Source organism: Paramisgurnus dabryanus, chromosome 20 (genome assembly GCF_030506205.2).
Source record: "Paramisgurnus dabryanus chromosome 20, PD_genome_1.1, whole genome shotgun sequence".
Taxonomy (NCBI): Eukaryota; Metazoa; Chordata; class Actinopteri; order Cypriniformes; family Cobitidae; genus Paramisgurnus; species Paramisgurnus dabryanus.
Window position 1 is genome coordinate 32,246,367 of NC_133356.1, and position 23,999 is coordinate 32,270,365.

Genomic DNA, 23,999 nt, shown 5'->3' on the forward strand with positions numbered 1-23,999 from the left:
GTTCGGCACAGCATTCGGCAAAAAAAAATCCATGTTCTCGACATCTGTTCTTTCCGTGTCCTTGTCGGACAATGGTGTTACAGGACGAAACATGATGTCAGAAAATAACTGCAGACTTAACTGTGCTTAGACTCGGTTCACAGAGGGTTGAAATCTAAGTAAACTGTCCTCCGTACACAGTGCGTCAAGCAGTTTAAAGTTGCGAACTTTTTGAAAGTCTGCAAATTCACTTGGTAATCTGTACAGTAGCGTTCAGATCAGTCAAATGATACCGGTTTCTTCTGGTTCAGCGTTTTATAGGCACCGAGTGTGATGTCATAATGGTTCCATGACAACGACGCGTTCTACAGTATGGTTGTCATGGAGTTTAATGACTCTGTTCTGTTTACGGTTCAACTGTGATGAGTTTTTTATATATATTTATTTGTATGTCCCTTGTGTTGTTTAATTAAAACAATTTACAACTTTTGGACTTTTTATTGTAGATATATATAAATATCCTATCAAAACTCTTTAATATGTCTTACTTAATGCTTATTACTACTTTTTAAAATGTATTTTACAGTGTGTATAGATGCTATTTTGTATTAATATATTTAGACTTATCATGTTATTCATTTACAACCTCTAGATGGCACTATGTTATTTACCAGTAATGTTAAAAGAAAAAGAGTATTAGTCGAGAGTAAAACACAGACATGCTCAGATTGTATGGAGATTTTATTTAAATCATCAAAAGCATCAAAGGTCATATATTTTAATGCATGATACATACAAAAGGTTTTTTAATTGCTCCTTCACGCATATCAAATAGTTAAACATTGGCAGTCAGTCAATAACAGACATTAAGTAAGATTATAATCCCTCATCCCTTACAGCAGTTAAAGCATCAACAGAGTTACATATTGCTGGGTTTACTGCAGGGTTAAATTCACTAAACACTATAATTCCCAAAAACATTAAAGGACATTTGACATGTTGACTCATGAAGAACCACCACAGAGACTAAAGGGTCATGGTGGTGGACAAAATACTGAATGAGATGAGAGGAAAAGATCTTAAAAAATGTTTCCACTACCAAAATAATTTTTTCTGCCCCCAAACCAATTTTATGCAACAATCTCCTATCTTTGGTCAGATAACATGAAGCCTAAATTAACCTCCTAAGATCGAGCTTTGGTTTGTCTTTTTTTTTCAGATTTCTACCAGCTATTTTGGGGATCCAATAAATATAATAACCAAATATTTTTCTTTGAACATGAAGCAGTGTATTTGTCCATGTTTGTGTATAAGAGGTTCCAGTTACACAGAATTAAGTATTATGGTGCAAACAACAAAAACATTGATGTCCACATACGTGACATCCAGGTCTTAGGAGGTTAAATGTGGCATAATACAACTATAAATAGAGATAGACCTTATTAATTTTTTTTACCTTATTAAAGATATCAAGATTATATTTTTTACATTATAGACCATTTCAAAAGATGTAAACAATACTGGTCCAGAAGCACTTCCTTTTTCAGTTTGTGACTGTTTTTTTAATTTCACACACAGATCATTATCTTTAAGATGTTTGTTTAACTTTTTGACTCCGTTCTATGTTGGTTCTGTTGGTTGTATTTTATCCCAACTTTTATTTAGTGTTAAAAAACTGAAACAGGAAGTTCTTCTGGACAAGTGTTGTTTACATCTTTTGAAATGGTCTATAGATTTTATGTAGAAATCTCTCAAACTTGCTTCACTGATACTCTAAACTTTATTGAACATCTACACACAGTTTAAGAATTATCTTCATTCACTGTTATATTTACCTTTAAGCTAAAGAAGACTGTACCATATACCATTAATCTATATAAAGCACTGTACCATACCACCAAAAATATGTTGAAGTCATACTTTCTATTAATGCTATTCATTTTTATCACCACCAGGTGGCGACTGTAGATCAATCATGCAGTTATTGTTTCATTTCTCTGCAAAGGTTTGAGTGGAGATGAGCACGTGGACCTGTGTGATAATAATAAGAGATTATTCAAAGACATATCACAATGATGATTGTGTATTTTGGTATAGGGATGAACATTCCCTACTGAAAAACAGCTAAAACCAACCTAAGTTGACCTGGTCTCCCAGTTTGGTTTTAGCTGGTGTAGCAGGCTGGTTTTAGAGAGGTTTTTAGAGTCCACTTTTAGCTGTTCAGATCGAAAAACCAGCTTTACCAGGCTGAAAGCTTAGAAGAGTGGTCTTAGCTGGTTTACGCTGGTGCTCCACGCCTGGCAAAGCTGCATACATCTGGTTTCAGTTTCTGTGAGCTTTTATCCAAACAAAAAATGTGCACCTGGAGAATCCAAATAGACACATGATAACAACATAAGAAAGAGCACTACATACTACATGACTATCAATTCAAAACTTATCTGCACACAAAAGCACAAAACTATTTCAGAAAAAAAAAACATTTGTACATTATAACAATATACTTGTTATGTTGAATGTGCTCGCTCGGGATTGGACTCCAGACTCCAGTCATTATCTGTGTCAGTTGAAGGCCTATAAAAAATACTAACATACATTTGGCTATTGTGTTGGACTTGATGAGACAATTTCCAGTGCACTTATGTATTGCTGTTCTTGTGTTGCCATAATTGCTTCTATTGTTTACCTCACTTGTAAGTCGCTTTGGACAAAAGCGTCTGCTAAATGACAAAATGTAAATGTAATGTAAATGTATTTTACATCGCAATGAGAAAACACACACACGCATACGCGCGCAAACGCTTTATAATTACAAATGCTTATGTTTGCCAAATAACTTATGCTTATAATGCTCAACATTGCTGGTAATTCCACCCCATTGCTGGTAATATCTTACTTTCTTGTGTTTATATATTTTATGCATCAGATTCATAAATATGCATTTACATAACATGATGTCATAGAAAAATGAACCCATATAAAACTCGTGCCTTAACGTTAGTCATCTCCACTGTTAATTTTATGATCAAAAACAACATGAAACAAAAAACTGTAAATACACGAACAACAAGACAAACTAACTGTATCTAAACAGCACCTTTACTGGTCGATGCATCTCTGGCTCTCACACTCTCAACAACAAAAAATAATCTGCAGTCGACGATCCACAATGAAGATGTTTATATCTAACCTCTGGAGAAATCTTTATCATATCTTTAGGCTCTGAGCCAGGGGTGTCAAACATACGGCCTGCCCGCGTGATGATTTATACAGTATTATTAAATATTAAATACATATAATACCTTATATACCTTAATTACGGTGTTCCCCTCTGTGCGGTCACACAGGAGGTGAATCACAGTTTTGTCCACCCCACGCTTTACGGTCAACCATCAGCACAGCCGGAAACCTGGCCCGATGAGCCTCGCCACCGACCCATGGGACCACTTGCTCCACCCCTGGCAGCCTTGAGGCACAGTCCACAGGAAACCACCTCTGTCACCATGGTGTACTAACCGTAGGGCTGGACAATAATTCAATATCAATATATCTCGCGGTATAAAAATTGTTCGGTAACTGTGATATAGTTTCTAAACGCATTTCCGATATTTCAATATACATTGCGACGGCCTGTGGCCGTTCACATGTCACGTGTAAAAACGCAGGTTAAACGCAGGTCAAGGCGCAACTTCCTTATAAAACCCGTGGCGTAGTTATGCACCCATGAGCCGCAATCTCCGGGACGATGAGCAAATGGAATGTGGATTTAAACCGGTACCTCGCGCCAAATCATATCATTGTCACCATGCGATCAATTGATCTATTCAGGAGTGTTTGCTCTGAGAAGAGCTGTTACTCAGAAGTACGAGAAGGAGGTGATGACACCATACAGGGAGGGAGAACAGGAGATGTAATGCAAACAAACTAAATTACTGGTGAGAAAAAATAGGCTTAAGCCATAAGGTGCCATGGTTAAAAAAAGGGTGAAGAAGAGGAGAAAAGATAAGTATGTATGCTGCTGTGTCACCTGGTTATGAGTAATATGTATAATATAATTAAATGTCTAGTATCAAATACAGTATATGACTATCTAGCTTGCTAAGCAATTACAAGTAGATCAGTAATTTTTATTTTTCTAACAGTAAGTAACATTAAATACTACCATTGAAAAGTTTTAGGGTCACATTGACTTTTAATTGACTGATTAATATTTTTCCACATTACTATAATAGCAAATTTATATCAAAACTATGGATTAACACAGGTGGAACTATGAAAGTCAATACTGTGACTAAATAAATCCATAATAAATCAAAACACAACCTGGTGGCAAAAAAACATAATAGTTTATAAATGTAAAATAAATAATTGTGCTTTTTAATGTTGAAATAGCTCTTCCTCCCTTCTATGAGATGTCGATCTCAAAAATGGCCCCAAGCCTATTTGAGTTTGAGACCCCTGCATTACAGCATTTAACACTGAGTGAGATTCAGGGTGCACCTATAATATTATTAAGCTGAGCCTGAAAGTCTGTTTTACTGGACAGTGATATCACTTTTTTTGTATGAAGACTTAACACGTATTAAAGGTGAACATTAATATATTTATCCCCTTTTTATTTTAAATATGATATAGTTTTATAGGAGAAGGTTTTATTGGCAAATTACTTTTTTCAGAGGTTGGTTTTTGGTTCAGACATCCATTGCAGGCATCCTTGGCAGTTTTTCCTGAGGTATTTTTTATATGCATACCGTTATCGGATCTATGCCGCATCGTACGAAATTAAGAAGTATATCATGATAAAAATTTTGGCCATATCGTCCAGCCCTAACTAACCGGACACGCCGCAGATGTGACGTACCTAAAACACACATCGGAGTGAGAGAGAGAGAGATCAGACATCAATCACAGATCAGCATTCATGTATGTTAAAGAGATAGTTCACCCAAAAAATAACATTTTGTCATTGTTTACTCACTGTTATGTTGTTATAAACCCGTATAAATGTCTTTGTTCTGATGAATACAAGGGAAGATATTTTGAGGAATGTTTGTAACCAAACCATTCGTGGACCCCATTGACTTCCATAGTAAGAAAAAAGAATATTATGGAAGTAAATGGGGTACACAAACGGTTTGGTAACAAACATTTCTCAAAATATCTTCCTTTGTGTTCATTAGAATATAGAAATTTATACAGGTTTGTAACAACATGAGAGTGAGTGAATGATAACAGAATTTTCATTTTTAGGCGAACTATCCCTTCAAGTAATCAATACTGATGTATTTATCACTATAATAACAGGTGTGAAGAGACTAAGCCTTACCCGGATGTGGGGATGCCACCTCTAACGAAGCCGAGTGGCTCGGGGGTAAAACCACATCCGGTCTGACTTTAGGCAGCGGCCTTTGAATGATGCCCTTGATGTCCTTGTAAATTTGGACGGCCATAAAGAGGCCTCTCTCGCTGTCTTCCTTCAGCCAGGGGATGTCTGCAGATGGGATGCTATTTGAGTCTTCCCTCAGCCGCAACCAGCCTTCCAGCTCCACCTGCAACACATCACATTTAGTTATTTATTTTCCATAATATGGTGGTGGATGCTTTAACATGGCTTGTGTATGTTGTGATTTTACACTTACAGAATAGTCACTCTGTGGCAAGGTGGTGGCAGACGCAGTCTGGCTGTTGGAGGTCAATGATGACTCCTCTGGGCGAGCATCAGGGGGAGACTAACCAGCCTTGCTGGTGGAGGACAGCAGGGGCTTCTTGTGCTTGCTGCGCTTTGCCTTCTTGCTCGTTTACGCAAAGGAGTCTGTTCAGGATGCCTTGCAGTTGCTGGCACGCTGGTGGAGAGCGCCAGCTGTTCGGGACTCCTGACGGACACAGGCTGGCTGGTGGAGATGGGCAAGAAGACTGTGTCGTCCAGAGCGTCATCGGACCATGACAACTGGGAGGTGGCAGCGGCTGCAGGGAAGCTTGATTTATTTAATCATTATTTATTTAACACACCACACTTCTTAACTACTTTATTTACATTTCCTTGCATTTGTACATACATACTTGTACATACCATCTTGTATTTTGTCTTTAAAAAATATATATTTTCTTTTTTTAATCTATTTTTTTGCATATTGTGTATTTTATTAATTCTAATTGTATTATTTTATTGTCTGTATCCTGTCACACTTATTCTGTGCTCTAGAATCTCACCAAAACAAATTCCTTGTATGTGCAAACATACCTGGCAATAAAGCTCTGACTGATCCTGGTTCTCTTCTTGAAGAGCTGGAAGTGGCGGCAGGAAGATTGGAATCCGGTGGAGGCTTCTGTGAATTACAGGGAAGTTTTAGATTTGAGGTTTGTCTTAACCTAGCATGTGTTTAGTAACAATCACGGCTGTTTAAAGTCACCGTAACCTACCTCTCTATCGAGAATGTAGCGCCTGAAGCACTTCAGGGACTTGGTGGTGATGTCCTTCTCCTTCATCACCAGCCACTGCTTTGTAGAGGTGTACGCCTCCTGCGCCATTTTCTCTCTTGGCCGGTCCCAGCTTGTGCAGGCTGTACCACTGCCGCATCTCGAGGAAAGTGAACGACCTGAAGCGGTCCTGCCCATAAATTGCCCTGTCCACGTTGACCTCGAGGTAGCAGGAGACCGGAGGGAACAGCTGCACATACCTCAGGAGGAGGTCCTTCACCCTCCGGTCATTAATGGTTTTATTTTTTGAGATGCTGGCATTCTTTTACATGCAGATCAATGATACTGAAATGTCATATAATATAATTAATTTATGGAAAAAGGAATTATGAAAAATGTTGATTCTGTTTTGTGCAACACACTCACTACTTAATGTAGCCAACATCATTTTCGACCAGCCATTTAAAGCTTTGGCCATTGTATTTTCCAAAGGTCAAATGAAGCTGACCGAGATACTGCTCCTCTGATGGAGTCGAGGTGAAGTGCCGACATCTCTTTTTAGCTGAAGACACAGACATTTTAATGACAAGCACAAAAACATCATATGCTGCAGTGGAAACATAGGGTGGAAACCAACACATCCTCACCCCATTTCGTCAATATTTGACGACACTTGACCATTCGTCATATGTTGACGTGAAGGGTATACCTTTCGCGTCATTTTTTGACGAACTGGGGACTTCAATACTATTACGTCCGTTGCATTCTCTTTCCTATTTTATTACCATTTGCGCGTCGGTTTAGGGTTAGATTACGCGAAATTAAACAGTGTACGCGAAATTAAACAGTGTACGCGAAATTAAACAGTTGTCACCTGGCGTTGGGGTTAGAGTTAGGTTTGGGTAGGGATGTCATTATGTAAATCTAACCCTAAACCGACGCGCAAATGGTAATAAAATAGGAAAGAGAATGCAACGGACGTAATATTGAAGTCCCCAGTTCGTCAAAAAATGACGCGAAAGGTATACCCTTCACGTCAACATATGACGAATGGTCAAGTGTCGTCAAATATTGACGAAATGGGGTGAGGATGGGTTGTGGAAACACATCAACTGCCCTAGTGCCAAGATATATGTAGATATACCTTCCTCACAAGCCGTCTTTTGGTCCTCGACTGTTGTCTTTTTGAAGCACGTGTTTCGATTCGCCAGTGCCTTGGCCTCCTTTGTTGCCCTAAGAAGGCATTGTTGCCTATTTTTTGGCACACTTATGTCAAAAAAGCTTAGCTTGGGCAGCAATGGATCCATCTTCTCCTGAAGGAAACAGCCTGTTATAATCATCATGATGATAAAAAATTATTCTTACCATGACAAATACAGAAGGTCATGATTTAGGTTATGGGTTTTACAGTGAGCGAATTTGAATATCTGTGTACACATTATAAATGCACAAAGTCAGGTGAAAAGTTAAATTCTAGGCTATTTATTGGGCAAATAAACATTTATGATACTTATTTCCCCCACTGTACAGTATTTTACATGAGGTGATATATAGAGATTTATAGGCTTTTGGTCATAGTTGCAATTAAAAATAAAAAGTAATATTGAAAAGAACTTGATTTGGCCATTACCACAGATCAAGCTATTATTTTAGCCCATTCTTATGTAAATTAACCAAATGTTATTATAGTAAAAGTGTAATAAACAAGTTTTTTGGTGAAATGAATGTCATTTGTATGACCAGAGTGTTACTACAAATACCACGAAAATTAACCATGGTTTTACTACAATTAAAACCAAAAAAACATGGTTACTGTAGTAAAACCATGGATACCACAAAATAACCATAGGTTTGACAACCATGTTTTTCAAAAACCATAGTTACACCACGGTTACTGTAGTAAAACCATGGTTTTGCTGATAGTAATTAATACACCTAAATAACATGGTTACTACACTTTTACCACAATATGTGAATGTGTAACGATCTTGATACCGGACGCTTCGTTGTCACGTATCAACGAATAAATAGTTAAATCACGTAAATTTAAGCTTGTACTTTGACATAATATTATCGTATTTCTCTGTTTTTACATGATAGTATATCATTTCTTACCTTCCAATTATCAATTCTATTTCCAACCAGTTAGTCGGAAGGTGGACGTAGACGGTTCGGCTCTCTGATTGGCCTAGAGTCTACAGTGAACGTACACTCTGGGCCAATGACGGGCCATAATTGTCTACGTTGAACGTAGACTTTTGCACTTCGCTAAAAAAGAAAAAAAAAGTAGAAAAAGGTGAAAAATAGGATTAAAAAAGGTGCAAGCACGAAAAATACATCTTATTGAAATACATTATGTTGATGGTCGTTCTAAGTGACAAGAAAAAAAAGTGAAATTCGTGATTCAATTACGTGACTATGTCAAGACCTGCCTAATTTAAGCTAAAACTCAAGATTCATGTTCTGAGCTTGTTTTTGCGATCAGTACACTGGAGTGGGAAGAATTAAATGAAACGCAGACGGAAGGCATAATATGAATGTCAGTAAGTGCTAACTTACTTACATATCACGGTTCTGATCATTTCGGACGAATCCAAGAAACACCAGAATACATTGCAACGTATAAGGGTCCACTCTTTAAGACGCATCCCACATTTTAATCCAAAACAACGAAAAAAATAAGAAAAAAATCCTGAAAGATCCGCGCTTCCGGTTAGTATGATCGATCATGTTTATTTTCAAAAAAATATCGATTCTTAGCAAAGTCACGTCTTTCTGCTCTGCGTTGGAATCTTCCGAGCAAAACTGCGCCTTACTGTTTTGTCCAATCAGATAAGATTTGAGAACTTAAAAGTACATTGGCTAAGTGAGCTGTCATTTGCACACCTTAGTTTTTGACTGGATGAAGTCAAAATGAAACCAGCCAATGCCTATTCAGCAACGTTTTGATTGATGGGGTAGTAACCAATCATGAAACGATTACAGGGATTCAATTTGCGTCTGTAAAATGCACCTTTTTTTTACTGTCTATGGCGCTACACGGAGGCGTGCGTGCGTGCGTGCGTGAATGCTATGGCTAACGTTAGCTCAGAGTTAAAGATACGATCAGGGTTTAAATTGGGCCGGGGCCGTCCGGGGCTAAGCCCCGGCACATATGCTGAAGGTCTCGCTCTGCTCTTGCCAGTGTACCCGCTGCGCTGGTGCGTGTGCACTGACGCGAAGGGAATAATGTGTTTTCATTCATTATGATGCATACTCACCAACGCAAGTTCAACGATTTGCGCGAGCAGATTACATAAAGTCAATGCAAAGACGCAACCAGGCGCGTCCTCGCACGGGGCGATGAAAATGACGCGAATTGGGCGCCGCAATTGCCGCGAAAACACGCGCTTTTCCCTTTAAATGCGTCTTCGCGCAAGTTATGCAGCTCAAGCGAAAACACTCAGAACTTCAAGAACGCGCTCTCACGCAGGATCATTTGACGAGAGAGAGAGACAGAGAGAGACACAGAGAGAGAGAGAGGTAAGAATGGTGCCCACGTCGAGAAAACTTCATAGAAGACTAGAAACGTGTAAAGGATTAAAGTATGTATGTCACTCATCTAATTACATTATGTTAAGGATAACACTGGATATAACTATTGTATAGTTGAATAAAATAATGTATTTTGATTACACAAGTCAAACCTAACTATATGATTGTTTTAGCTGCTGACCAGCATAGGGAATCTCTATGGCTAATTTCTAAGACTGTTGCTGATACAGTACTGTGTGTTTTACCTCTTCTTGTTAATTGAGTCTTTTGGGGTAGCCTATCTTATGCCTAGAATTATTCAAGGAGGTTGATTCTTTTAACTTCCTTTAAAGTTTGATCAGTTGTGCATAATGACATGTGCAACAAATGGATATAGGGTGTCAAACTCATAGATTTGCATCATTTAAAATTCAGAAGCTCTTTTTAAAATATTTTGGTTCAACCTCTGGCACAGCTTTAAAGCTGAAACTTATCAAATCCTATAGAGGTCCAGAATGTCATTGAAACACACCAGTGGCTTTGCTATCATCAGTATTAAACATGTTACCCCTTGAAGTACCCCTCCCCGCAGAGCCCCCCCACATAACAAATCCCAATTTAACCCCTGGATACGATCAGATTTTCTCCAGAGGTTAGATATAAACATCTCCATTGTGAATCGTTGACTGCAGATTACTTTTTTGTTGTTGAGAGTGTGAGAGCCAGAGATGCATCGACTAGTAAAGGTGCTGTTTAGATACAGTAAGTTGTAAAAGTTTGTTTTGTTATGTTGTTCATGTATTTACAGTTTTTTTTGTTTCATATTGTTTTTGATTATAAAAATAACAGTGAAGATGACTAATGTTAAGGCACGAGTTTTATATGGGTTCACTTTGCTATGACATCATGTTATGTAAATGCATATATATGAATCTGATGCATTAAATATTTAAAAACAAGAAAATAACATATGCGGGGGAAAATATGAGTATTACCGGCAATGCTGAGCATCATAAGCATAAGTTATCTAGTAGGATAAAGCGTTTGTCTGTCCAATATTCAGGTCCCATTATGGTTTAAAAAAATAACTAGAGTGTAATTTTCAGAGTGTTGGTTTGGTTTTGTCAACTCAATGCTAATGCTGTAACTTTGAGATTGTTTAACTGTCTTATGCCCCAGGTACAGTAAATATACAATAGACATCCATAACCCTGCCGAACAGACTTAAGCTGGCTGGCTGGTTTTAACTGGTCTCCCGGGCGGTTTGAGCTGGTGTAGCAGGCTGGATTTTAAGGGGGTTTGGACACTTTTCTAGCTGGTCAGGGGGGAAGACCAACTGATCCATTAACTTGACCAGTCAGTAAAACCAGATGTATGCAGCTTTGCCAGGCGTGCCGTGGAGCACCAGCGTAAACCAGCTAAGACCACTCTTCTAAGCTTTCAGCCTGGTAAAGCTGGTTTTTCGATCTGAACAGCTAAAAGTGGACTCTAAAAACTCTCTAAAACCAGCCTGCTACACCAGCTAAAACCAAACTGGGAGACCAGGTCAACTTAGGTTGGTTTTAGCTGTTTTTCAGTAGGGAATGTTCATCTCTATACCAAAGTTATCATCATTGTGATATGTCTTTGAATAATCTCTTATTATTATCACACAGGTCCACGTGCTCATCTCTACTCAAACTTTTGCAGAGAAATGAAACAGTGACTGCATGTTTGATCAACCCAGTCTCATGAAAAAACGTACCCTGACTACGTTGGTCCAATTTGCAAAACGTGGAGGGGTTACAATAATGGCCCTAGAATTGTATGACTGTTACATTTTTTTTTCGCCTATTCTTTTAATGGCCCTTGAATTGTATGACTGTTACGTTTTTCTTTCGTCCAAGTCACGTGACTTTCAAGCTACCGGCCGTGAGAACAAAAAACATGGCGGACATTTCTCTCATTTTTAGTGGAAAAATCTATATTGTGAGTTAGTTTCTGCATAAAAATAAGTTTTGATTACATTTCTAGCGAGAAATATATATTTTATTTTCATAATATGTGAATTTACATAATCACTCGCTTGCTCGATGTTACGCAGATTTTTCAGATCTCGCCAGAATAATGTAAAACTGATACGTTTTTGGTTGCTATGGTTGCTGCCAGGGCTCGTCACATGACGTCTTCCACAGACCATAATAAATAAGAATAAATAGGAAGAGGCAACAATAAATGATCTATGCCAGCGCAAGTCAATATTTATCTGGCCAGTCAACTGGTTTTTAATTTTAAAAATCCCTCGCAGTCTGAACTGCAACAGCACGGTCTGCGGTGAGTTAAACAACGTTCAACTGCAGGATCAATAGCATTCAGCGGTGAGTTTAACAACCCTCAAATGCGGTTAAAACAACATTTAGAGGGAAGCTTTATTTAAACCGCGTTCAACTGCAGATAAAACAACATTCAGAGGTGACTTTAACAACGCTCCACGGCGCGTGGGAGTAGCATTTTAAGCGTTTTCTGATCATGTAGGTAAGTGCTTTGATTACCTTTAGACGTGATGCATGCTGGGAGGCAAATATTTTTTTATCAAAGGCTCGTTGATGGTAATAAATATACATATAAATATACATTTTACTATACTACGATTGTGTTCGATTAATTAATGGGTTGTTTAATTATTAATTTGTTTATTTTAAATCCTGTAATTTAACAACTCTGACGTCATCGAATGCGACGATGCCAAGGTCCATTGCGATTTCCACTCGGTAAGTTGATGGAGATGATTCTTACATTTACACAGCAAAGAAATGTTTAATCGTGACAATAAGTTGTGTTTGGAACATTCTAATGTATAAGGTAGCAATCTTAGGATGGTAAATAATATAAGTCATTAAACAAATAACTTTGTTGCACCACATATGCATAGGCTAATAGCAAAAGTAGCTAATTAAACTATTTTTTGTCGCAAATAAGTTGATAATGCAAGATACAGGGAAATGCAAGATTTTCAGTAGCGATATGTTACCTATATTACACTAGCTCGCAACAATTAAGCCTCTTTTAGCCAACATGATCAGATGAAGAACAGTGTTGCCAGATTGGTTTGTTTTCCAGCCCAGTAATTACTTAAAATCCACACAAAATTATACAATAAACTCCCAGAATGATCTATAATAAACAATACAACTTAATTCATAACAGCACCATTATTGTGGCTCATCATGTTTTAATATAAAGTAATTAAAGCCAATTTCAGCCAACACGATCAGTATAAATTATAAACATTTAACTGTACAAAATCAATATCACATAGATTTGAGCTTAAATTTGTGTGTGTGTGCATACATATATGTGTGTGTTTATATATAGGTGTGTTATTTATTTCTTTTCTGTTTAGGTCCTTCAACTCTTTATGCCCCCATCACAACACACACACACACACACACACACACACACACACACACACACACACACACACACACACACACTTGGTGATCTGTAAGAAGAGGAGGCAGCAGCACCACCAGAGAAGACACCTGAGCCGAGGGTGCATTGGAGACAAAGAGACACTGATGTAAATATAGTCTATGCAAGGCCAAGGTCAAGCAGGAATCAACCAAAGAAAGGTCAGTATTGTTTATATTTTAAAATATATATTTTAGTATCTACACTGTTTAGGACTTACAGGTGTATAAAATTAATGGATTCTACTTCTAAGGATAATGTCAATGGCCAATCAGTTTGTTTCTTTATAATCTGTTTTATTAAAGCATTCTTATTTGCTGTCATCATCTGCATGACATAGATAACCATCCAGTAACTGGACTGTTAACATTAGGGTTTGGGAAATTAAAGTGTTGTAGTTTTTCTCTTTAGCTATAATGTTTTTTGTGTAAGGTTGCTGTTAGTGCATAAACAATACCTTCAGAATTATAAAGCTTAAAGTTCAATGCCAAGCGATATGTTTCCTTTAACAGGATTCCCCTTTCAAAACAGGAAAAATGGGACCTTTAAACAGAGAGCTTGCACCATTTCAAACTGGTAACCAGACTGTGCCACTAGCCTTGGGACAAGTTGGAATTTTGTATATATGTATATTATATATAAATGTTGCTTTGTGTTGTTTTTATCCTCTAAAGCTGATCACATTCGGAACACTGATCCTCCCAATGCTCCTGACACTCATTGTGAGGTGGCCTTTGCTCCAGAGACTGTTGGTGTGTACATCAATGTGTTTAAATTACAGTATATAACAGTAGGTTATAATGTAAATACTTTTCTTAAATTTGATAGAATACCGGACCTTTTACACTCAAAGCCATTCCATGAAGTACAATAAATGCTGTAAATGTATATTCATAAAGGGAAATATAAAAGTATTGTTTTTGTATACTGCATACTATTTTTTACAGGGTGCATTCACTGAACGATTTCTCAGGTGACGAGGCATCACCTCCTGGAACCCCAAGAGATCTTCTTCTGGCTTCCTCAAACTGGAGAACACGTCAAAGTCTCTTCAGAGAGGTGGAGGGCAGAGAGAGCCCATCTGGTGAACACGGCTGTTGCACAAGAAAATGTGGTATCACACATCTGCCTAAGTAAGTAGTTAAGCTACAGTAATAAGCTTTACTATTTCAATTATACCTTTTTGTCTCTTATTTCTGTTTGATGATGAATTTATGTGGATACTGCTTGTCAGCCACCATTATTCAATTACAATCTTATATTATTCAGTCAAATCAAACAATCTTAATTGTCCTGCACTGTATGATGTTTTTCAGTGCGGCTTGTACCCGTGGAAATGCCTGACAAAATCTGTGGTTGTTCACCAGAGTGAAGAACTTTGTTTTGTTCTGTTATAGTAGAATCTTAAAAATCTTTACATACTTGATTTCCAATAATTTAGCATTGATACAACATTTAAGTATGAAAAGTAGAAAGAAATGTATAAATTGTACAAAGAAATCAAACACTAATGAATCTAATTAAGGTTTATTTTACAGGGAATGTGCAGTGGGAGACTTAAACAGAAGTGGGTACTGGCCTGCAACCCTTCAATTCACCACAATTTATGCCATAGATATCTTGTTTTCATTTCAAGAGATGAAGATGGCGGCACCAGGACTGTCCTGTCAAGCATTTTTTAAGAATGCTGGATCAGCGAACTGTCTGCTTTGGTCGTGTGAGTATTTATCCTACAGTATTGATAATATATTTGAATTGTGGGTTGAAAGCTGCTTGGTGCTAATGTATTTGTTGCACATTATTAGCTGTTGATTTCCTTATTTTTAATAGACTGGCAAGATCTCAGCAGACAGTTTTCAGAAAAGTTTTTTTGAGTGGGAGGCTGTGCGATTCAAGGTGGACAATATTTGCAAGGAAGAGCCTTTCATCTGCCCTGCATGCACCCCAGAGATGCTTGCAGTTCAGTAGATCATTTCAAGAATACTGCTAGGTACTCCAAACTTTTTTTCACAGTGTTTGTATTAAAAAGAAAATGGTAACACTTTTAGTGCTGCCTCACGATTAGTCGCGACTAATCATTTGCAGAATAAAAGTTTGTTTACATGATATTATGTGGGTGTACTGTGTATAATAATAATAAACAAACAAGTATATAATTTAGAAACATTTGCATGTGCATATATATGTTTATATTTATATATAATTTATATATATATATATATATATATATATATATATATATATATATATATATATATATATATATATATATATATATATATATATATATATATATATATAATTCTTATATAAATATATTTTTTTTCTTAAAACTATACATGTATGTGTGTGTATTTATATATACATAATTATTATACACAGTACACACACTTTTCTTCTGCAAAGCAGCACTAAACGCTTTACAATAATGTATTAGTAAACGCATTAACTAACTTGAACAAACAATTAACAATATCGTTTTCCAACATGTTTTAATTCTTGTTAATGTTATTTTATGTCATTACAGTAATTAATGTTAGCTCATGGTGTATGACTTAAAATGTACAACATTTGATTTTATAAATGTATTTGTAAATGCAGAAATTAACATGAACTAAAATTAATTAATGCTGTAGAAATATTGTTTATTGTTAGTTCATGTTAGCTAATGCATTAACTAATTGTTAACAAATACAACCTTACTGTAAAGTGTTATCTAGAAACTTAAATCTTGTGCATCAAGTAAACCTACACAATAAGTTATCATAAATTGTTTTGCCCCATTTTTAGATCTGAGGAACCGGCCATCTTTGAAGGTGTCTTTATAGCCAAGGATAAAGATGTTACCAGATTTGTGGACTACATTCACAACACAACCACAACGAAAAGCTTGCCAGAAAACAGGATGTAACCTGTAAATATTGGCCTTCAATAGTTGTGAAAAGCTGTCCAGAGCTCCAGCACCTTCTTAAAGGAACACGCCGACTTCTTGGGACTTTAGAGAGTTAGATAACCCCCAGAGTTAGATAAGTCCATACATACCTTTTTCATCTCTGTGCATGCCATAACTCTGTCTGACACACCCACTGCTAGCCTAGCTTAGCACAAAGACTGGAAGTAAATAGCTCCAGCTAGCATTCTGCTCCCAATAAGTGACAAAATAACGCCATGTTGTGATTTGTATCGTCACCTCGTGTACAAATAACAAGGTCATATGAGACATAATCATCTTTTAATCGTATATATACTGTGAACAAAATTCTAAGAAGGCAAAGCACTGCTACTTGGGCGGAGTGATTAGCTAACTCTCTTCTCCTCACCATTCTCAGGTGCTGCGAGCAAATTATTCTGCCCAAGTAGCAGTGCTTATATATATATATATATATACGCGCACGCACGCACACGCGCACGCACGCACATACACACACATACACACACATACACATATACATACACATACACACATACATATATATATATACATAAACTATACAAATTGAGAGCAGTATGCTAGCTGGAGCCATTTACTTCCAGTCTTTGTGCTAAGCTAGGCTAGCGGTGGGTGCGTCAGACAAAGTTACGGCACGCACAGAGATGAAAAAGGTTTATATGGATTTATCTAACTCTGGGGATACAGTGAATAAGCTAAAGTCACAAAAAGTTGTCGTGTTCCTTTAAAGGGGGGGTTTAATGGTATTTCAAGCATTCTGACTTATTAACACAGTTATAGAGTTGTTTCCTCATGCTAAATGTAGGCAAAGTGTCAAAAATGCAGTTGGGCGTGTTTCAGAGTATTTCTGTGCCGAATGCACTTCGCCAGGGTTCGTACAAGTTTCGGCTAATTTTTTTCGATTACGGTTCTAACTGACGTTTCAGGGGTTTTCGATACGTATCACTTCTTTATATGGGCTTCCGCCGGAAAACTTCCCCTGGAAAACCCCGCCCAGCCGTCAGTCAGCGGGAGACGCTAGAGCTTGCTAACAGCTTATCACGCCACTCAGCTTTGTTTAATTTCAAAAGTCAACAATGGCACAACAAGAAGTGTGTTTTTGGATGTAAGGAGAAGACATCCAGCCTTATGGAAACAATGGATATAGTTTATTATCCGGATTAGCAGCGGAGTTTTGCGTGTGTGTGTTTGATGCGGTGGATTTTCATGACGAGTTACACGCGGTAAGTAAGACTTCTGTATTATGTTGGAAATAGGCGCGTGTATATTATATAAATGACACGAACATGTAGTGAATCATAAGTTAAAACAGTGTTGTATAGTGTTGCATGACTCGTACTCGCTCCTCCCGTGTTATAACTCCTCCTTCTTCATTTTTTCGTACGTTATCGGAAAGATTCGGTAAAGCTAATCTTTCTTTTATAAATCTGATTAAACTAAAGACTCTTCAGAGATATAAAGGATGTCATACTACTCCATAGGTACTCCAGATTAATATCAGAAATGCAGAAACAGCGTGTGTTACGTGAGCTTTAACATGAACCCATTCCTTTCAGTTTTTCATGCCAAAGCCCATAATTTTAAATGTGAGGTATGGAAAAGTTGCTATGTGATAGAAAATAAAGTGAACATCTATGTATATTTTTTTTCTTTAACTAGGTGAAATGGAGTGGGGCAAATGCAGGATGTTGCTGTATTAACACTAGGAGAGGAGGTGGGACAGTGCAGTACCTTCCTCTCTAGGATTGCAGTGACTACAAAACAATTGTGAAAAGCAGGTAAGACAACTGCACTAGTTATATAATCATATAATAAATATGTTGATATCTGACACATTTTCTGTGTTCGCAGGACGCGCAGACAATCTGCCTCTCATGGCCATGCGCTGGAATCAGCAAAAGTTTAACAATTTAGCCATCTCAATTACTCGTCGATATCAGAAAGTAATGAAATCAGTAGAATTTGTTTTAGATGTTTTGAAATGTGTCTGAGCAATGTTTGAAGAAGTGCATTAAACAACATTTGTTTTTTGTTTCTTGTTATCTGTGATTGTTTGTCATTGTAGACCAAAAAGCTCTGGAAAGCAAGTTAGAAAACCTAGAGTCCATGAAAGCCCAATTGGCAGTGACAGAAAGCTAATTGGAAGGCTAGGTCAGTGATATAAAGGAATGGGCAGATTGTGATGAAATAATAATTTGTTATATTATGAATGCATTTGACAAATTTTATGAAAAAGGACACAATTTCCAAAATGCTTCAAATATTAGTCTGTATCCCTATACAAGTTCAGAGATTATTTGAAGGTTGACTTTTAATACATATGACTTAAGACTTTTTTCATTATTGCATTCCAGACTCTGTACATCTCCTGAAGTCTCCAAGCTGACTTAGGAGCAGAAGATGCTTGTTGCAGAGATGGACCATCATTGGAAATCTCTAAGCTTGTGCTGATGCCATCAGAGAGCTGTCCTGCTTGTTTTCTAATGAGACAATGGAAAGTATGTATTTGTAATATATGGCATAATGGCAATGGATATTTTTATTTTGTTTTTAGTAAGAGTATAACCTATTAACTTAAATCTGCTAAAGTGCACATTCACATAACTACATATAGGACATATCCTCTCTAATCATTGAAGTAACAAGTAGTAATGAAAACACATTTTATTAAACCATAAGTGGCTGTAGGTCAACAAGTCATTGCACTTTTTTCTTCCTGAAATATATAACTACTTTCTAATAACCATAGGGACCAGCCGTGTGGTCCGTCGGATTGTCACCACATCCTATAGACTTTTTGTGCAGCCACCAATCAAAATTTGCCAGACTATGACTCTTCTGACCAGCAAACATTTTGTTGACTTATAGGGGCTGCTCTAATAAATATACTGTCTGTTTATTAAGTTTCTAATTAAAGTTATTGTGTTCCTCTTTTAAGATTCACCATGTGGCCTAAGTGAAGAGGGTCTAAAAGGTCTGCTGAGCACCATTCTCAGAGAGCAACATAAAATCAGAAAAATTTGCAAGCAATAGACTGTTACCTACAAGTTTTGTCTGGAGCAGAGAACATCAACTTCTTGTACAGTGCTTCACCTGATGAGTACGACAGTGACTTTGACATTTCTGATGATGGTCTGTAATCCACAAGACTGTCACCTTCCATCATTCTGGACAAAGACTTCTAACTGTCAATATAAAGCATTTAATAAAATCTACTTTTCATAACCTTATGTAGCCTCTTTATTCACATAATACACATACTGTATACATGTACAATATGCTTCTACAACTACTCAGTGGTGGAAATAAAGTGAATAATTAAAGTAGGGGTGAGCGGGGCACAAATAAACATGGGGTTGATTGTAAGACGGTTACATGTTTTTTATACAGGGCCAAGCAATCTGTGCTTTTGGTCTTTTTTCTGACTGTCGAAGATGAATTTGTGTAATGTGTTTTGGTTAAGATATTGAACAGAGAGTGTTTTAGAGGCATGGAAGTAAATTTCTTTGTCTAATGTTTTTTTCTATTTTTGAGTTGGGTGTGTAAGTCACCAAATCCAACCTTGCATTATTTTGATCACTGTCTTGTTACCTTAAACATAACAGGTTTTTGAAACATGTCAGCATATAGCTGATAGCTGGGATTGAAATAATTTTTACACAGCGGGGTTAGTTGTAACACAGTCGGGTAGACAATGATAGTGAAATGAAAACAGTGTAAATACTAAAATGATAATACAATATCAGGGAAAATAAATCACAATTATGATTTTTTTTGTCTTAATTGTGCGGCCCTATAAAAATCTATTTATATGCATTGATGCATAATGCAAGGATGTTAGATGAAGGATGGATAGACCAGTGGTTCTCAAACTTTTTCAGTGTGCGGCCCCTCTTGTGTACAGTGCATTCTTTTGCGGCCCCCCAGACTTTTTTATTACAAAAACAGTTCTAAAATGTATTATTTTAATTAAACAAAACATATTAAATAATACCTAGTAGTGCTGTTGGTTAGTTGGCTTATTATTTTTTTAGGTTTAATTACACAGAATTCATGATAAATGAATGTATTTTATAAAATGTCATAAAACTGGGCCCCCCCTGGCACCATCTCCCGGCCCCCAGTTTGAGAACCACTGGGATAGACATTCACACATTCATCTATTATAGGCAGATATGAACATCCACCTTTATTATATAGACTGAATTGAACTGAATTATTTGTCTTTTAACCAAATTTTCAAACCCTCTTTTTGTTACAATGAACCCCACCTATGAGGTAAGTTGTAATGTTTGCACTCCAGTAACTTTCGGTGTAATTGTACAATAACGGTGGGTCACATAAACAAACTATAAGTGTTCATTTGTAGCAGAGAGGTGTGTGTTGATTGTGTAAAAAAAGTATTAATCTATCTTAAATATCTTTTGAATGATAGAGCCAAAGTCAAAGTGCACAACTCCAACAAACATCCACTGTATTGTAGTAGAGATTTGAGGTATTTCTTCTCATCCGACCTTCTATTTTTATTCCATTGTCATTTAGATAGAAAAAAATGAACTAATATTGTTATAAGCAAAACGATAAACTATAGAATAAACTATTTGATTGGCAACTAATATTTACACAACCTCAGCTAATCACCTCAACTACACCAACAAATAATCTTGGATGAGTAATAATAATCAAAGAATGATTGACAGGGAGAAATTGGATGTTTGAACATCAGCTGGTGGCTGAGAATAAAATAGTACAGTTTAGTTGAACTGTAGTGTGCTGTATAAAAATTTAATCCTGAAAATCATTATGATACAGTTATGATACAACAATTTTTCTGTGTAATTTATTAAAAGTATCTTAGTCACATTATGTTATGACATTTGTGACAATAATGCTCTATTATTGTCTTTTATATTGTGATTGTTTGCATTGCATGATTTTTATGACTCGCCTGACTTATCTGTTAAATTTGTTACTGTATTTCTGTATTCTGATTTTCTCATAATATCAACAAAACCTAACACAATGAATTTGGAAAAGGTGGGAAATAAGAATATTGTTCAGATAAAAATGTCACTCAGCACAGATTGTTATCCATGATGAAGAGGGTACATCTGTGTAGGGGCCCAGTAACAGCCCATGGAAATGCAAAAATAATGCACATTTCAAATGGCTTTAAACCAAAGTCTGATTAGTTTATTAAAGAGAAAATTGTTAGGACAGCTATTTATGATATGATATGTTTACTAAATAATGTTGGACAGAGATTTGTGACATGCATGGAAAGCTGTTAAAAAGCATTATAAAAAGTAATCACAATAAAGTACAATATTTCATTCTAACTCTTAAATATGTTATAGAGGTTTGTACAATGAACATATTTACATGCCATTTTGTTCATTAAAGATTGTATTTATTTAATTCTAATACTAAACGTTTTTAAACTACATTGCCCATAAGCCATTGTCATTCTATCGATGGGACGGGAAAACATGGCGTTGTAAATTGTAGTTCATTGAAGAGTGTAGTTATACCATAGGGTTAGCATCTCGATAATCGGGTAATTTCTTTTAACATAGCAATACCTTACAATTACTGACAGTATTGTCATAACAACAGCAAAACATAGTTTGCAAAACGGATCACTTATTATTTTTTAATTAAAGTTAGTCCAACCAAAGCTTAACGCCAAGGAAACGTCACACGTCTATAAATGGTAATCACGTGCACGTTCTTCCTGAATGTAAATTATCAGCACCGCTGTAAATCGCTGTAGGTACGATTATAATGTTTATTACACACGCAGAAACACACACTTAAATGAAACAGGAAAAAAGGTTTTCTCAGTTATCTAAGCAAATACCTATTGGTTTCAATAGTATAAACCTGAAGGTTACTAATATTATATACTTGTTCCAGATGTATAGCCTACTGTATGTGAAATAAATAATAGGCTACAATATTTCAAAATGTTTCATTTTTGCTTGCAAAATAAAATAAAGTTATTGCAGCATGCGGGCTACCAAAAAATATATTTTATGTCCTTTAAAGAAATATCCAAAAATAAAATATATTTGAATTACTGTTTTAAATTTAGAATGACTAAATTTTTATTGTTTTACTCTGAATAAATGTAAGTAAATTACAATTTGTTAATAACAATTATAAATGTCAAAGTAACTCTTATTTAATATTGTAATTGAACATTTCAATCAGGACTACAAAATTTAAGTGAGATTTAAGTAGCTTTGGGAGAATTTTTGGTACTTATTCATGGCTGGCATACCACACAAATAGTTAAAGTAGACTTACCTAAACTGTACTACCCATGCTGTGCTTCAAAAATCTTTAATTATAATGCCTTTGGGAATTTAATTATGACAAACAAATCTTTACATTATGATCTTGCATGGGACACTTCTTGTCTGCTGTTTAGTTCATGACAAATACAGAGTTTTTAAAAAGACAAAATTCAAGAAAAAAAAACTAAAAGAGACTGGGTACTGTGCAAAAACTTTAATAAAGAACAGCAAGCAAAGACACTCAAAATTAAACAGTTGAAGGGTGCTTGATAATGTAAAGGTGTAGGCTGTCATGCTGAAAACTGGTTGGGATGTGGGGACTTGTGTTGGAATTCGCTGGCAGGCTCCTATGTGTCATCCCAAGTTTTTCCACTGTAATATAAGTGCAGATAATGTCATTAGAACACATAGTACAAATGTGAGGTACTTGTACTTAGCTGGCATATTTTTCTCAACATTTTCTGGTGACTGTAGTTAAAATAGTACTTTAAAATAAATATCCATACAGTTCCTGTATATTGAAAGCCATCCCTGCTGAAAAAAACAGCATACACCAGCATAATTCCCATGCCGGTGTCATGAGCAATCCAGTCCCCCCGAGCAATTCTGCCCCCCTAGGACCCCGCGTAATTCCATTGGCTGAAAAAACTCCTCATGGGTAGCCTTTGTAGCGCCTTATTACAATTCCTTCAAAATTTCGTGATGATTTATATCGTTAGAATGTTGTTAAAATTACAATTGGTCTATTTTAAATTATCCGTTTAATATAGTAGTATATAACTGATGCTCTAGGTGGTGAGATCTACCAAATCTCGTTCTTAGATTTTTTTTAATTAGCTTAACGTGACGTACCAGCTTAGCATACAGCTATCGGGTAAAATAGCTTAACACAAACACCAGTTGCACTCACCGTAATAACGTAATGTCATTTTTTTTAATCCTGAGGTTTAAAAAAATATGTTTCACGTTCAGATAACTTAGTAATCAATAACATAAAATTGAAATGTGTTTTTGTTGTGTAAGGCAATTAATTGGGTTTTTAGGCGATTACGTGTGTCATTACGTGCTGCTCACGTGTTTGCAACATGAATATTAGTTCATTAATTATATTATTTTTGTAAGCTTTTATTTTAAAAATATTTTGTATGCTTCTATTTTGTAAAAAGTACCTAGCTTGCTACACCACTAACGCAGCTTCGATTAGCCATTAGCATCAAGATATCGCGATGACAAGTTTTTGACCAGGCATTACTGCTAGGTACCAATTGGGGTCCTAGGGGGGCAGAATTGCTCGGGGGGACTGGATTGCTCACGACACCGGTCCATGCTGGTATGCTGATCACCACTAAACCAGCACCAAACCAGCATGGGAATTATGCTGGTCTATGCTG

The 23,999-nt window shown here is 36.4% G+C and overlaps 2 long non-coding RNA genes across 4 annotated transcripts; both read right to left on the reverse strand.

The window, feature by feature from the left end:
* Positions 1–800: 800 nt before the first annotated feature.
* LOC135730413 (uncharacterized) lies at positions 801–2,515 on the reverse strand. Its single transcript, XR_010525964.1, has 3 exons — positions 2,115–2,515; positions 1,845–2,010; positions 801–1,417 (listed from the first exon to the last, which is right to left on the reverse strand). It is a non-coding gene; the product is annotated as an uncharacterized lncRNA (long non-coding RNA).
* Positions 2,516–6,220: 3,705 nt separating this feature from the next.
* Positions 6,221–9,225, reverse strand: LOC135730403 (uncharacterized). Of its 3 annotated transcripts, none has more exons than XR_010525961.2 (6): positions 8,960–9,225; positions 8,512–8,664; positions 7,541–7,723; positions 6,823–6,958; positions 6,400–6,741; positions 6,221–6,305 (listed from the first exon to the last, which is right to left on the reverse strand). It is a non-coding gene; the product is annotated as an uncharacterized lncRNA (long non-coding RNA). The 3 variants fall into 3 exon arrangements; XR_010525960.2 differs by having other exon boundaries at positions 6,224–6,305; positions 7,541–7,709; positions 8,956–9,224; XR_010525959.2 differs by having other exon boundaries at positions 6,226–6,305; positions 7,541–7,709; positions 8,960–9,223.
* Between the last annotated feature and the right edge of the window lie 14,774 nt (positions 9,226–23,999).